Raw genomic sequence first — 15,814 nt, 5'->3', positions numbered from 1 at the left:
GTCGTACTGTCGTTGGCAAAAATAGGAGGATATTGAAGTTAGCGAGAACGACAACTGTCGGCCTGCAGTCGTGTAGTCGTGCAGCTGTCAAAATAACACTGCCCATAAGAACGTGTGTATTTTAATATTTGACAGATGTAGTTTGCAGTCTGTCGTAGCCGTTGTGTTTACACTTTGAGCCAACATTTACGCCTATTAAAAAAAAAAACAAAATAAAATACAAAATGTTATATATAATTATAAAATATGTATAATAATAATAATAATAGTGCAAAACGTGCATATCTAATGAATATTTAAAAGTACAATTTTTTTTAGAACTATCATAAATATTCAATGATAAATCGTTACTTTAAAATAATTTATTTAATTAATTAATGCCAATGGCAATAAATTGACAGTTACGCTCTGAACACGTAGAGCGCGACAGACTGCAAGCGACATTTGTCAAATATTAAAATACACACGTTCTTAAAGACACAGTTATTGAGGCAGCTGCACGACTACATAACTGTGTCCATAAGAACGTGTGTATTTTAATATTTGACAGATGTCGCTTGCAGTCTGTCGCGCTCTCCTTGTTCAGCACATCACACTTAAAAACACACGGAAATTCAATTTCATTATCCAAAATTACTATTTTTATTGCACAATCGAAACACTTATTTCATAGAAATTTTTCACAAATTCACAAACACTTTTTGCGCTATTTAATGTTTTTCACTCACCGTTCTAGGTCCGTTCCACTGTTTGGAAAACTAAATGTTCTGCCTCCCTCGTTACAGCCAACAATACATTTTCTCCAACTGCTGGTTGTTTTCGGCATTTTATCTCTAAAGTAAAATCAAAAGTATTAAAAAAATGCAAATTTATTTAATAAAACTTAAAAAAAACTGACATCTTTCAACTTACGTGCTGTTTCGCTTTCGCTATTCTTCGAACTAATGGCCGTTACAAATGTAGACAAAAAAATGAAAAATGTCTCCATTCGAATAATAATTTGGCGGGATTTAGGCTGGTCGTCTACTTGTGATTTTTGCATCAAACATTTACATTTAATTAACAAAATAATTACAGTGTGTAATTTGAAATAATTTGAATTTGAAATAATTTAAACGGAATTTTGGTGAAGCGGAAGAAATAGTGAAGGTGTGGAAACAGCGACAGCGCTGCTATTGTCAGCAAGCAAGAGCAGCAGTGCAGTGTGAACAGCAGAAAAGAAGGAACGTGGAAAGCAGAACAGAGCAACATCAGTAGCAGACAGCCGTACAGCATAAGCAGTGTTCAGAAGCAAGAAAAAGAAGAGTAACATCGATTACTAGCGAAGTTCATAACCCAACATCGATACTGAAGGTGAGGTGCCATAAAGCCATGCGAGATAACGCCATATGGCCTTATCACTCAATTCAAAGAGAGATAAAGCCATATTCACGTCAAAATTTCTGTATGGCTTTATTTCCAATTTCAAAGAGCGATAAGGCCATACGGCGTTATCTCGCATGGCTTTATCTCTCATTTGATTTTCCCTTTTACGGAATATTTTCTGCTCTATATGCATTCAAAAAGGTGTAAGCATTCTGTAAAAGGGAAAAATCATTAGTTCCTTATATTTTTTACATTGTGCATCAAATATATCTGGCACACTTGAACGTTTTAATGATGCACTCATCACTTCAGTTTTTATCGAGTTTATTAATTTTATTTTTTCAATAAAGGCACTTTGTTCCCCATGATTGTGACTGTTCTTGACCCTTTTCTCTGTTTTACGGCAAAATCTTGTGCTATTAAATTCAATGGCAACTGCAGCTGAACAGTTATCCACATAACAATAATAATATTTAACATTTTTAATCATATATTTATATTTGAAAATTTGATTTTATTTTTCAATTAATAATAAAGAACTGTTTTTCCTAAAACCTGGAATCAACTTATATTCAAAAATTATTTCTTGGTTTTCCATTTTAATCAAAGCACAAAATACGTGGATTATGAAAATATGCAATATGACATTGATTAAGAAAGTTGCCAGGTGCAATGAATAACAATTAAATGCACATTCACAATGAAAAATATATTCATATGAGAGATAATGCCATATGGCTTTACCTCGCAATTGGATGGAAGATAGAGCCATATGGCGTTATCTCGCATGGCTTTATCGCACCCCACCGATACTGAAACCATTAAAGCTATGACGTTAGCGTTGCTAAGAGGAAAGTGCGTAGAACTGGGACTGACAACGAACAGAAAGAAATCAGACTTACAGACCCGTCTGATCCAACATTTTAGCCTGAGTGTGGCTGAGTTTAGTGACGACGAATCGAGTGCAGGTCAGTATGAAGACGTCGAAACCGTAGCTCCACACAATAGTTTAAGAAATCGTCGCAAACAAGTATCAGAATCGTTTCTTGAGTATTTATACAGTTTAATTGAAATTGGTAAACCTATTAAAATCGATGTCGAAAGTATTGTCGAATATTTCGTGAATGGTATTTCAGATTCTAAAATAAATAAATCAAAATGTAGGAAAAAATTCGGTTGATGCAACAACATCAGTTTAAAGTTTTTCAGAATCAATCTGATTTTAAGCGTTCAGATGTCAAAGTAGATAGTAACCCAGGGGAAAATAAGAAATGTTTCAAGTGTGGTGAAGGGACACATTATGCAAAAAATTGTCCGGGTAAGCATTACCGTTGTTACAAGTGTAATAAGATAGGTCATCGTTCTTTTGAATGTAAAGGTAATAATCTACCGAACAGTGTAATTAAGCAAGAGAAAATATAAATGTTATAAAAGATATAGGCGGGTTAATATTTAAGATTATTCAACAAAATGGTTTTACTTTTTCCGCGTTAATTCATACCGAAAGTGATCTTTCCATTATGCGTTATGATACTCTGATGCAACTTGATCAGCATAATTAATTAAGTAACGACAAACGGCGTTTAATAGGTTTGAAGAATAGTGCTATTATAACACTAGGAAGTTTCGATATAGAGATGAACATAGATAAAATAAAGATGAATATCAACTTCCATGTAGTTAAGGAAAAAGATTTGAGATACGCTGCTATGATAGGTAATAGTGTATTGGGAAAAGTCGACATGTTGGTAAGAGAAGGTGAAGCTATCTTCATTAAAAGATCTGTTAGTAGTGAACCTTTGCAGAACCAAATCGACTTGATTTCCGAATTTAAAAGTTTTTGTTCACCTATAGAGGATGAGAAGGAGAATAAGCTGGTAGCTGATTTAAATCATTTGAATAGAGAGCAAGCTACAGGTTTATCTTCCATGATTAATACGTATTCATCTGTAAAGAAAATAGAAAGTCCAGTCGCTATGAAGATTATTTTGACAGATAATACACCAGTGTATACTACCCCTAGACGAGTACCTTATGTAGGTCAGTGCTTTATCCAAAATCAAGTTAGGCAGTGGTTAGAGGAAGGAATAATACAGCAGAGCACTTCAGAGTATGCTTCCCCTATAGTATTAGTACCGAAAAAAGATGGGTCTAAAAGAATGTGTTGCGATTACCGTAAGTTAAACCAGAAAATAGTTCAGGATAATTTTCCTATGCTATTGATTGACGATGTCCTAGAACGATTACAGAGCGCAAAGATTCTTACTACCTAAGATTTGGCTAATGGATTCTTTCATGTGCCAGTTTCACGCGAGTCTCGAAAGTTTACATCATTTGTTACCCACCAATATGATCAATATGAGATTTATACGTTCCGTTTGGCAGCTCCTGCAGTTTTTTGTCGATTCGTTAGTTCAGTTTTCAGAGATTTAATACAGAATGGTACTATTATCGTGTATATGGACGATATTATTGTGCCTGCAAAAGATGAGGAGACTAATATCCAGAAACTTGAGTTTGTGTTGAAACGCGCATCGGAATATGGTTTACGAATACGTTGGGACAATTGCCAGTTTTTAAAGAAAAAAGTGTCGTTCTTGAGATATCTAGTAGAAGAGGGAACTAAATACAAAACCTTCAGAGGAGAAAATACTAGCGGTGTCAACCTTTCCAATCCCTAATAATGTGAAGTTGGTTCAACGTTTTTTTGGATTAACTTCGATTAACTTCATATTTTCGAAGATTTGTGGCGGATTACGCATCGGAAGCTAGGCCGCTTACGAACTTGTTGCGGAAGAGCGTTAGGTTCAAACTGGGTGACGAAAAGCTTTTGGCAGTCGAACAACTAAAGTTAGCTTTGACAAGTGCGCCAGTACTTAAACTATACGATCCGCAGGCGGGGACCGAAGTACATTCAGATGCGAGCATGTATGGATATGGGGCGGTATTGTTGTAAAAAGACTCAACTGATCAACAGTATCATCCAGTACAATACATGAATCGTCGGACAACTCCACAGGAGGAAAAATATCATTCATACGAGCTAGAGGTTTTAGCTATCATAGAGGCTTTAAAAAAGTGGTGTATATATCTATTGGGTATACATTTAAAAATCATAACAGATTGTAACGCGTTCGCTCAAACGATGAAAAAGAGTGAGGTTCCTCTAAGGGTGTCGAGATGGGCTATTTTTCTTCAAGACTTTTCGTTTACTATCGAGCACCGATCCGGAACAAAAATGAGGCACGTAGATGCTTTGAGTCGAATTTCTTGCTTAATGACAGAGGACTCCATAAGACACCAGTTAAAAGTATCTCACAATTAGGTGACGAGTGGGTAAAAGCAATTCGCAAAGTACTTGAGAAAGGAGAATATATGGACTTTTTCGTGAAATATGATTTATTGTACAAAGACCCAGTATTAGAATTGCTAGTAGTAGTAGCAGGGATGGAGGAAGAAATTATTAGGTTAGCTCATAGAAAACGGCACTATGGTATAAAAAAACTGAAGACTGTCTGGAAAAAGCATTCTTTATTCCAAATTTGCGTTCCAAAGTGGAGAGAGTGGTTAAAAATTGTGTTGAGTGTACTATCAGTGAAAGCAAAATAAGTAAAAAAGAAGGGTTTCTTTCACCAATAGATAAAGAAAACACATCTTTAGCAATTTTTCACATTGTCCATGTAGGACCGATGGAATTAACCACAAAAAAATACAAACATATATTAGTTGTTGTCGACAGTTTCTCGAAGTTTCTTTGGTTGTTCCCGGTGAAGTCAACAGATAGTGCATCAGTTATTGGTTGTTTAGTAAAATTGTCGATTATATTTGGTAACCCGTGGAGAAGAATTTCAGACAGGGGAACTGCGTTCACGTCAGAAGCGTTCGCAGAGTATTGCAAAGGAAATGGTATTCAGCACTTACTTATAGCAACAGGCGTACCGGGAGGGAATGGAAATTATCACAAGAAAATCCATCTCAATGGTATAAGTTCGTAGGACGTGTTCAGCAAATTATTAATAGCACACCTCCTAGAAGTACAAAAATCACTGCGTTTAAAATTTTGACGGGGCTAGATATGCGCCGTAATGATGATTTAGAATTAAGAAAGTTATTACGAAATGAGACGGTAGAAGAAATTGATAGAGAAAGAGATAGTTTGAGAAAAGAAGCCCAGAGTAGCATTCAGAAACTGCAACAAGAAAATTGTAAGAACTATAATTCTAAGAGAAGACCTGAAATTTAATATAAAACAAATGACCTAGTCGCAATTAAGGGAACTCAATTCGGACCGGGGTTAAAGTTGAAATCTAAATTCTTGGGTCCTTATAAGGTGACTGCTACGCTTAAACATGGCAGGTACGAGGTAATGAAAATTGGAGACCACGAAGGACCGCAGAAATTAATCACAGTGTCGGAATACATGAAAAAATGGTGCGATTCATTCGGGGCGAATGAACCATCTGGACGGCCGAATGTGGGATCAGTAGACTCGACCGTACGGTCAACAAGATCTCGTACGAACAAAACGCGACCGTACCAAATATAGCAACCGTACCAATTACACAATTAACAACTCTGACTCGAACTAGATAGCCAACCCACGGACGCTGACAGGTCACACTTGAGTTCTGAGCTTAGCAGCATAGATAAAGAGATCCCCAACTCTCCTGTCACTGGAAATGTGAGAACCGCTCACCTACCGAACTTTGACAGTTGACTGGATTGGGTAGGTTTTGACGTTTTGCAATTGGAATGACTGGAACGGCCAGATTGAAATTATACCAAAAATATATGTGAAAGGAGGAATTTGTTGCCGCAGTTCAAGATCGCTAATAAAAATTTAAAACAATGAAAATCAAAGAAATGAAGAAATTTAAATATATTTCACGATACGTTTTGCATAGTAGAATTATATTTCAATTACAAATGATTAAACACATTTATTAATTGATAACTAACAGGCTTAATTCACCTTATTAAGTATTGAAAGATCAATAGTTTAATATACCATAAAATCATAAAATAGGATTTAAGTAGTTTCGCCATATATTAAAAGTCCAATATATAATAATTTGAAATCGTAAGAATTGTTGGGTGTTTTTATTAAAATGCCCAAAAATCATTTTTTGTTCGATCTGGCCATTATGGAAAATGTTATAAAAAACGCTTATTTTGAGGCGCTCTCCCACTGGAATAAGTTGGGCATCGCATTATCCCTGCTTAGCAGCGTGCGGTTGTTCCTTTTTGCTTTAAATACCATTTACTTACGTCTTTCAGTTTAAAAACATTTACTTGTATCTCTCAGTTTAAATATCCTTAATATACTTACTTGCGTCTTAGAAAACCTACAATACGTCTACTTGTGAGTTTTGCTTCAAACATTTAAATTTAATAATAAAAATAATTACAGTGTGTAATTTGAAATAATTTGAATTTGAAATAAACATTTAAAAAAAGAAAAGGTACGTGTTTTAATAGTGGTGAACCCGCAGAAATTGGGTACTGAACCCACATATGTATATACATACACGCATACACTTATGTATATTTAGTTATTTAGGATATTTTGAAAAATAGTATATAAAGGTTTTGAAATTGAAAATAAAATCAGAATGGGCTATTTCTCAGCTTAGAAACGATCTTTAATTTTCCCCCACCAGTGATAAGAATATAATTTAAGTTTAAAATTTGGTCCTACAAATCAAACATTTGGTCCTTCGAGCCTGTGTACATAAAATACAGGCAATTTCAAGGATTTGATCCTAACCAGCCAAGAAAGCTGTGAAACGTGTAAAAGTCCAATTATATATGTAAGTTATGGGTCGGCCTCCGTAAAATCGAAACACGCTATTTGAATTGCAAAGTCGAACTCGATTACTTTATTGAATAATTTTATTTTTATATAAAATTAGCTTAAACCTACATACATACATATGTACGAATTCTTACTTACTAGTACGTTATTATTATAACACTAGCTGACCCGGCGAACTTCGCACCGCCTAATTATTGGAGGCATATTTAGTAAGTCACAAGCGCACGACACAATACTTTTTTAATTTTATTGAAATTTGCTGCTTTTAGATTTTTAGGAATATTAAAGAATTATAGTATAGATGCATAGCAAAGAGACGTTAGCATTTCAAGTGACATTTTACCATAGACAATTTTTTTTGAGTGAATACTGACAAATATTTACACTATAACTATCAAACTACATCTGTCGTTTTTTTTTTGCAGTGCAGTTTTTTTGACGATGGCCATGGTTAGGAAAAGAAGAAGAGCTACATCTGTCATCGAGAAAATAAAGATTTCAAACAACTATAATATAGTTATAGTGAAGCTATATATCCCTCAACTCCTTCAAATGCATTGTCCGTTTTGTAAAAAGTTGATGGAACGGCAGAAAAAAAATAATAACTGTCCAGATTGTATTAATCTATTATTAAGATGCGACGAATGCTACAACATAATCGCTGTTACCTTCAGATTTTGTACCAAGTGTAGTAAGAATGTAGAACGAATAATACGCGTGAACAGGGCAAAAGTACAAAAAAATATATTAAAGCAAAAGCTGCTATCTAAACCAAAACACGTTTCTACAATGCCATCTTCATCATCTGAGGAGACATTCTGTGAATTAAATTTATTGGCCGAAGACATACAGGACATTCAAGTTATTGAAGACAGCCAACATCAAAAAAGCCCAACATCAAGAATGTTCTGGTAGATATTGATGTTATTTAAGACAGCCAGCAGCTCAACATCGATAATGTTCTGATCGAATCAGATTTGTCCGAGTCGCCTAGTACTTCCACCATATTATCATGTCCTGGCGGGCCAAGTGGTTCCCAAGTAGATGGAAATAAAGAGTTACTAATACACGTTGACATTAAGGATCCAAATGCACATATTATATACATATTAAGTCATTTATTTATATTTATACACTTCATATACAAAAATTTAAAATTTTCTTGGATGTGCTCGTTTCTGGACTGTGAACATGATAAACAAATCTTTGCTTAAATTAAATACAACACAGTTATGATCATATACAGTTAATTAATATAGTGCTTTCTGGTAGACAATATTTTTAGTTTTTTTTTTTGCGGTGCGTAAATAAATAAGGATGTTGGTTTTCCGACACGCGAACACGCAACGTATAATTGTCCATGTGCGAAACAGGGAAACTCTAAGTTTATTCCGCAAACTTGCAACGATTGGCCTTGCGATTTATTTATGGTCATCGCAAACGCCAGACGCACGGGAAATTGCAACCTCTTAAAATCAAATGGCAAATCCGTTGGAATCATAGGTATTCGTGGGATTAAGACATCCTCTCCTTTGTATTTTCCTTTGATTATTTTAGCTTCGATGATGTTATTCATGAGTTTCTTCACAACCAATCTCGTTCCATTGCAAAGTCGAGGTTGATTAATATTACGCAGCATGATGACAACTGACCCTACTTTTAATTTCAAATTATATGGTGGTAGTCCAGGCAAGTCCAATGAATTTAAAAATTCTGTAGGATAGTTGACTACGTCATCCTGGTTTGTGGCCGTGTCAACTGATTTGTACGTAAACAACTCTCCTGGAAGGAAATTCTGAATGGTAGCATTGAGATCATCGACATCTTTTTTTTTTGCTCTGCCAATATTGCTCGTTCACTTAGCCAATCGTGGTTATTACATTGTTGTTTAATGTCCGGAAAAACACGCTGAATAAGCTACTTTTTCGATTCTGTGAAGTGACAGAAATCTGTGGGAAAAGTCATTAATCCGGTCGAGCTGTCAACTGGGACCTTACCATTGCCAATATCCAGCAAGTGCTTCGAAAACACAGTCGCAGTTTGATCTTGTTGCAAAAACACTCGCATGTTAGTAGTTAATTGTAGTGTCTTTACGTGCCGCCACAAATTTGATGATTTTAGACATGCGTTTATTTCGTCAGCAACAGTCGATCGAGGAATTACTGGAAGAGTCTTACGAAAATCACCTGACAACAGTATCATAGCTCCACCAAAAATGTTTTGGTTATCACGTAAATCTTTTAACGTCCTATCTAGTGCCTCCAGCGACCTCTTGTGGCCATTGTGCATTCGTCCCAAATTATCAATTTGCATACTTGGAGAGTCTTCGCCATAGCGCTATTTTTGGCAATGTTGCAAACTGGCGTTTCGTTGATATGCATGTTTAATGGTAATTTTAAGGCTGAATGTGCAGTTCGTCCGCCTTCTAATAAAGTTGCTGCTATTCCAGATGAAGCCAACGCTAGGGCTACCTCATTTTGCGATCGGATCTTTGCTAATAGCAATGAAATTAGGAACGTTTTCCCAGTACCCCCAGGAGAATCAAGAAAGTAAATCCCCCAGACCCACTGTTTACAGCTTGTGTTAAACGATCGTACGCAATCCTTTGTTCTTCGTTCAATTGCGGAACAGTTGTGCGAACTGCTTCGGTCATAGCTTGAGTATCGTACTGGAGTTCTCTTTGCAACTCATGGTTTAATGCATCTTGCATAGCACGATTGGGTGCTGTCAGGCCCAAACACGACAATACTTTATTTGCCATCAACAAACACATATCTTCTATTATGATCAATGTGTCATTGTAAATCTCTGCCGTAATTTCCAATGTAGGATTCAAAGTTTCACAACGCACGCGATGCAACACATCCTCAGACATGTCATCCCTATATTTCATTCACAAATCATTCGGATTTGAGGGGAAACATGTCGATATTATAATCGCAAAACAGTGTGCGAATTTGATGCGGCGATGAAGATATCACGGAATCCTTGAGCGTATCATCCCAATGCGAATCGTTTTCAAGCAACCGTAATAATTGACACGCCTCACGGTAAGTCGCACACAGATGTCCATCAACTGTTCGCAATTGTTGAAAAGATGTCGGACCAGGAACATTCACCAATATCAATCTAAGATAATAACATTCATCGTTATTAGGATGTACTGTATATATACGGCCTATAGCATCTGTGGCAAATACATTTTCATATCCTTCAAGTGGTGTTCCTTGTTTATGACGCTGAGAAGACTTTGATGATGCGTTCCATTGATTGGATTGGATTGGAGGATGGGGTCATGTGTAGAAGTTCGCGCAAGTGAGGAAAGTTCTCTGATCGCCATTCACTTGGGAGTGGCCAGAAACGATTCTTTTACATATGACTCAAGCAGCTCACGACTTCCGGTCTTTGACCAAGTATCCTCTGGGTAGCCTAAGAACATCCGTTCGAAGGTGAGCTAAAGTGAGAAGGCGAAACATCCCCTGCATAGGGTTGTGCGCTGGGTTCGGGACCCGCCACGTAAAAAGCCTATCCCAATAAAAAGCGACAAACAGCCTCGGATGAGAAACCCCTCTTTTGATGACGACCATGGCAAACGAAATAAGAACAACGATATCAGGGCATGCACCTGGAATGTCCGGTCCCTTAATTGGGAAGGTGCCGCTGCCCAGCTGGTTGATGTCCTCGCGAAAATAAAGGCTGACATCACCGCGGCCAAGAAATGCGATGGACGGGACAAGGACAGAGACGAGTAGGTCCTTGTGACATTTACTACAGTGGCCATATAAAGGAGCGCAGGTTTGGTGTGGGATTCGTGGTGGGAGAGAGATTCCGTCGCCGAGTACTATCATTCACTCCGGTGAATGAACGTCTAGCCACAATCCGCATCAAAGCGAGGTTCTTCAACATATCGCTGATCTGCGCCCACGCTCCGATGGATGAGAAGGACGATGTGACCAAAGATGCCTTTTATGAGAGCTTGGAACGCACTTATGAGAGATGCCCCCGCCACGATGTCAAAATCGTGCTTGGCGACTTTAACGCCAGGGTGGGCAAAGAAGGTATGTTTGGCACTACGGTCGGTAAATTCAGCCTCCACGAGGAAACATCCCCAAATGGGTAGAGGCTGATCGACTTCGCCGGGGCCCGAAATATGGTTATCTGTAGCACTAGATTCCAGCACAAAAAAATTCATCAAGCTACCTGGCTGTCTCCGGATCGAAAAACTACCAACCAGATCGATCATGTTGTGATAGACGGAAGACACGTCACCAGTATTTTAGATGTGCGTGCGCTCCGAGGTCCTAACATCGACTCGGACCACTATTTTGTTGCAGCCAAGATTCGCACCCGCCTCTGTGCAGCAAAAAACGCACGCCAACAAACACAAGGAAGGTTCGACGTCGAAAAGCTGCAATCACAACAGACTGCCAAACGTTTTTCTGCTCGGCTTGCACTCCTGCTCTCTGAGAGCACTCATCAACAACTCGGTATAAGGGAACTGTGGGACGGCATTTCAAACTCCTTACGTACAGCTGCATCCGAAACCCTTGGTTTTCGGAAAGTGCAAAAAAACAACTGGTACGACGAGGAGTGCGGCGCCGCAGCGGAGAGAAAACAAGCTGCCTACCTCGCAACGTTACGATCGACCACTACACGTGCGGGATGGGATAGATACCGAGAATTGACGAGGGAAGCGAGACGCATCTGCAGACAGAGGAAGAAAGAGGCCGAAATGCGTGAGTATGAAGAGCTTGATAAGCTGGCCGACAGGGGTAATGCTCGAAAGTTCTACGAAAAAATGCGGCGGCTTACAGAAGGTTTCAAGACCGGAGCATACTCTTGTAGAACCCCCAAAGGTGATCTAGTGACCGATGCCCAGAGCATACTTAAACTATGGAGGGAACACTTCTCAGCCTGCTGAATGGCAGAGAATGCACAACGCCAGGAGAAGGCGAACCCGATTCCCCAATCGATGACGATGGAGCAGACGTCCCATTGCGCGACCATGAAGAAGTTCGAATAGCAATTACCCGCCTGAATAACAACAAAGCGGCGGGGGCCGATGGATTACCGGCCGAGCTATTCAAACACGGCGGCGAAGAACTGATAAGGAGCATGCATCAGCTTCTTTGTAAAATATGGTCGGATGAAAGCATGCCCAACGATTGGAATATCATAGCTCCACCAAAAATGTTTTGGTTATCACGTAGATCCTTTAACGTCCTATCTAGTGCCTCCAGCGACCTCTTGTGGGCCATTGTGCATTCGTCCCAAATTATCAATTTGCATACTTGGAGAGTCTTCGCCATAGCGCTATTTTTGGCAATGTTGCAAACTGGCGTTTCGTTGATATGCATGTTTAATGGTAATTTTAAGGCTGAATGTGCAGTTCGTCCGCCTTCTAATAAAGTTGCTGCTTATTCCAGATGAAGCCAACACTAGTGCTACTCTATTTTGCGATCGGATCTTTAAGCTAATAGCAATGAAATTAGGAACGTTTTCCAAGTATTCCCAGGAGAATCAAGAAAGTAAATCCCCAGACCCACTGTTTACAGCTTGTGTTAAACGATCGTAAGCAATCCTTTGTTCTTCGTTCAATTGCGGAACAGTTGTGCGAACTGCTTCGGTCATAGCTTGAGTATCGTACTGGAGTTCTCTTTGCAACTCATGGTTTAATGCATCTTGCATATAGCACGATTGCGTGCTGTCAGCCCAAACACGACAATACTTTATTTGCCATCAACAAACACATATCTTCTTCATTATGCGATCAATGTGTCATTGTAAATCTCTGCCGTAATTTCCAATGTAGGATTCAAAGTTTCACAACGCACGCGATGCAACACATCCTCAGACATGTCATCCCTATATTTGCATCCACAAATCATTCGGATTTGAGGGGAAACATGTCGATATTATAATCGCAAACAGTGTGCGAATTTGATGCGGCGATGAAGATATCACGGAATCCTTGAGCGTATCATCCCAATGCGAATCGTTTTCAAGCAACCGTAATAATTGACACGCCTCACGGTAAGTCGCACATAGATGTCCATCAACTGTTCGCAATTGTTGAAAAGATGTCGGACCAGGAACATTCACCAATAACAATCTAAGATAATAACATTCATCGTTATTAGGATGTACTGTATATATACGGCCTATAGCATCTGTGACAAATACATTTTCATATCCTTCAAGTGGTGTTCCTTGTTTACGACGCTGAAAAGACTTTGATGATGCGTTCCATGTGTAGTAGCGTGGCATATCATATCATTTGCTGTACAAAGCGCGAGCGAATTGATCAGTTGCACAAATTGAGAAGAAACCTGTCACTGTGGTCACAGGTGGACGTGCCGCTCTATCCACAGCGTTGTTTGGGTTGAAATACACTCGTTGTCCATTTTCTAAATGAACTGCCAAATGCAATACAGTGGGATGTCTTTCATGAATTGCAAACGAAAATATGCGCCAAATAGCCTCATTGCTGCTTACATAGCGACCCATCTGATAGTGAGACACTTCATCATTTGTGTTTGTTACTGCGAACATGGCCATGTCGCTACCTTTCTGTTAACATATTTACATATGTACTTTATGGATTTCACAGAGTTACACGTTGATGTGAGCTTCAAATGTTTTGGACAATATGGGCGAGAACGGCACAATCCAACGATTGTCTACATGAAAATCTTGTCCTTTTATCTTGACATCTACAGATCGTCCACCGTCCTCAACTGATCGCCGACGATACAATGGGTAACCATCGATTCCCGAGATGGTTTCAGCAAGCAAGTTTCTCGGGTACCGTTTGGAGCACTTGCCGTCGATCATACAGGGTGAGCTGTTGTTGAAAACTCCGCAAGGTCCATATATCATGTGTTTAGTTACTATCGTATGCAATTTTGGGTCAACCGTTTCATCAGGAATTTCGGCTGAAATAATGGAATCAATTTCTTCTGGCCTTATTTTGTCAACCAACCAGACTAATATATGAGCATGTGGCAAAGCACGCTTTGCCACTCAACAGAGTACATCCAACAACGTACTTGGCCATACATACGATGCTTTGTAATGAAATTCATTAAAGATTTTAATTTTTGCTTGTAAACTCTGGCTGTGATGTCATGCCTATCAAGTGGTGTTTGGTTGTGTAGCAGTTCTTTTTTTATTTCAATCCATTGTGGGTTACAGGTGAATGTAATAAATAGGTCTGGACGGCCATACTTTCGAACATAAGACATCGCATCTTGAGCGTACTCGTGCATGTGACGCGGGCTTCCGATGTAAGTGGCCGGTAAAATTGTCATTCTTCCTACATTATTTACATTGCCGTCAGCATTGATTGCATGGCGAAGATGAATGTACTCTTCAGATCGAAGCTGCTGTTGGTTCAGACGAATGTATGTCAATCGTTCAGTCTCAATTTTTACGTACATGTCCACTGCATACTGATGAAGGAGCCGTTGACACATCAAAATGTGATTTACTTCACCTTCACGGATCATGAGTCTGTATGCATAATAATTCATGGCACTGACTTTTTGTGTGTATCAGCACCTGGAAGTACATATGATAAAAAAATACATTTATATATTGAACATATAAAATATTTTATTTTGTATAATCTAATTACCTGTTGTTGGATTAACCATTTTGATATTAAAATGGTACCCATCTTCTCCCTGCCAGAAAATTAATGGGTATTGTAAAGCATCATAAGCTCTATGCGTTTCAATTCATTGTTCCGGCGATGAAGTACAATATCTCTTGATTGCAAATTCTCTCCAACAACGACAATAGCCACTTCATCTATTGTCGGTGAATTAAACCTCCTTGCATGCTCTCCAGCAGGTGTTTTGTCGGCTCTTATTACAATATTATGGCTGTCTGATGGCATCCGATCCAGTGCCATTTTGAACATCTTCACTAATTCGTTATTCTCGTGAAGAAATGTTTGCAGTTGTTGGACAATGATTCGCTTGACGGTTGGATTATGACCACAACGTGTATCAACTTCCACATCTTGATTGCCTATAAAATAAATTTGCAAAAATTTATGATCTGCATCTGTCACTGGCAGCATTGCCCCCAGTAGGTGATGAATTTGTCCTTGTATCTGTAATTGTTTAAGAACTGGTTAAATTAATTGTGATACAAATACAAATTAGAATTTCACTAAAACTATTATGGTATACTACCTTGAAAGTAGGCATGAACCCGTCTTGTACTATATGCGTTGCACCAAACGATGTCATTGGGAAGCAATTATTATATTTTTGGATGTTAGCCAAGAAGTGTTTAGACTCACTTTCCATCCCATTAACTAATGAGTGTAACGGTTCAGGTGGTGGAACCAATTGAGACAATTGTACATTGCCACCAGCACAACATTATCCAGCAGGTTCACTACTGTACTTTAATGCTTTACAATGTTGACAAGTGATTGACATTTCTCCAATCGCCACAGATTTGTCGGCACTATAATCAGATCGTTCGAGGTTTACAGGAGCATTGCGTCTGCGGGATCGATTAAATTCGTTATCCCGTGCTCGCTGCTGTTGTGATCGATGTGCATGAACTCGTTCCATTCTCCCCCTATCTACTTGATAGGCATTTACTCTTGAACGTAAT

The sequence above is a fragment of the Bactrocera tryoni genome, unplaced genomic scaffold, assembly GCF_016617805.1.
Source record: "Bactrocera tryoni isolate S06 unplaced genomic scaffold, CSIRO_BtryS06_freeze2 scaffold_242, whole genome shotgun sequence".
Lineage (NCBI taxonomy): Eukaryota > Metazoa > Arthropoda > Insecta > Diptera > Tephritidae > Bactrocera > Bactrocera tryoni.
This window is presented reverse-complemented; position numbering follows the sequence as displayed.